This window comes from Propithecus coquereli, unplaced genomic scaffold (genome assembly GCF_000956105.1).
Source record: "Propithecus coquereli isolate 6110/MARCELLA unplaced genomic scaffold, Pcoq_1.0 Scaffold109, whole genome shotgun sequence".
NCBI lineage: Eukaryota > Metazoa > Chordata > Mammalia > Primates > Indriidae > Propithecus > Propithecus coquereli.
Genome location: NW_012134858.1, coordinates 3,619,066 through 3,621,076, shown reverse-complemented (window position 1 = coordinate 3,621,076; position 2,011 = coordinate 3,619,066). Strand labels below are relative to the sequence as shown.

General features: G+C 36.5%; 1 protein-coding gene across 1 annotated transcript in view; it reads right to left on the bottom strand.

Annotated features, from left to right (window-relative positions):
- The window catches only part of LOC105813309 (serine-rich coiled-coil domain-containing protein 2), an 85,901-nt gene that overhangs the window by 1,755 nt on the left and 82,135 nt on the right, over positions 1-2,011 (bottom strand). The gene's annotated exons all lie outside the window — the stretch shown is intronic.

Genomic DNA, 2,011 nt, shown 5'->3' with positions numbered 1-2,011 from the left:
AAAAAAGACGTCTAAAGATAAAAAGCATAACTAGGGATAGAGAAGATCACTAAATAACGACCAAAAGTCCAATTCACCAAAAAACAATTCTAAACAGGTATACGACTAATAAAATAAGTTTAAAATATACAAAGCAAAATATTCACAGAACTTCAGAGCAAAAATGGTAAATCACAGCAAGAGATCTATACACTCTTCTCAACTTTTGCCATCAATCCTCCGTTTCTCAGACTTTCTGTCTTCCCTTTAAATCAGAAGAGAAAGATACTAAGACATCATCTTGTTCCAAAGCACAAAATGAACTTTGATGGCTTCCCATTCCACATACATAAGCCTATTGATCAAGGATGAAACTCATGGATCTTAAGGACTAATAGTCAATCCAGATACACTCGCTGAACTCTACTAGAGAAGGCTATTTTGTCATTAGTAGCAGGAACAATGAACTGAAAATGGTGAACCTCTAAAAAATGTCAGGTAATAAGTGGCTTACTGCTGCCATCTGTTGGACACAATGTTAATTTGCACTTCAATCATATTCACTTTAAAAGTCCTAGTAAGAAAGCACCTAACGCCCTAAACTATAATCTTTTCTTAAATTCCATTATCTAACGAGATGAAGATGCTCTCTCTAAATTAAATGAGTGCATTCTCCACGTTTATGCAACTTAAGCCTCTCATAACAATGTCTATCTTTTTTAAGACACAGGTTTATGTGAGTATAGAAAATTATATTACCTGAAATCCACTTGGAACTTAATATGTCCACAAAGACTGCCAATTTTCCCATACAACTACTGGATAATAATATTTTATATACTGAATACTCACAATGAGTCACTTTAAACACCCCAGTTACATTTTACTCATATATTATCCACATTATTTGCAATGTTTCTTAAAATACACACGTATAAATGCATGGTAGGTCTTCTAGCACCTATACCTGGTTCCGTCGCCTTCAAGGGTCAGGAAGATTACACTTCCTGACCCCTTAGTACTTACTTATGTGGGAGCATATAATTAGTTCTCATCAATAGATTGTGACTGAAAGTGCCATGTGCCACTTGCAGGCCAACACAAGTAATAGCATGTGTGAGATCCCCTGGCACTCTCCCTCTCTACCACAGTGGCAAAAGGGGCCTCAAAAGATGGTCAAGCCCCAAAATCAAAGCTGCTAATATCACTAAAGACAGCTGCCCCTGAGAGCTGTCCAGACCTGCAATAGACTTTCTAAGAGTAAAAAATAAACTTTTACTGTGTTAAGCCACTAAGAGTTGGCACATCAATGTTACCTCAACAAAGCCTAGCCCAAGGTCTCTCAAGAGTGGCACTACTTCTGTCTTAGGCTGGATAATTCTTTGCTGTGGGCTCTGTCTTGTGCAATATAAGATGTTAAGCAGCATCCTTGGCCTCTATCCACTAGATGCCAAGTAGTGCCTGTCAACGTGACCATCAAAAGTCTCTAGACATTGCCCTCCTCCTCATCTTTGAGAACCATTGGCATAGCTTAAACTGACCAATACAGTATGTACATATGTATGTATGTATGATGAATATATGTATATATATGTGTGTGAGTATATTTAAGTCAATCGTTATATATTCCCCATGCTTTATTATACACTAGGGTCAGATATTTTATAGGCCCTTAACAAATATGAATTCCCATTTCTCAAACTAGTAAAGTTAATTCATAAATTTTTTAAAAATTCAATCAATATCATAAGTCTCTTTATAGTAATATAAACAAATATTCCAAGAGTACATAAATCATACATACTATGCTGTTCATTTCGGAAGACTCATAGCTCCCAATCGGATGGACATTTCCAATGGGTTCCAAGCCCTCTTCATCCCACATGTATGTTCCATCAGAGCTATCAGATGGAGAGAGTTCAAATGAAGAACCAGCTCTGTAATCTGTATCTGGTGAAATCAAGTTATTCCCAGAAGTATGTTTTGTACATTCACTCCTGTCTTCAATTGATTTAAAAAAGAGAGAGAGAGA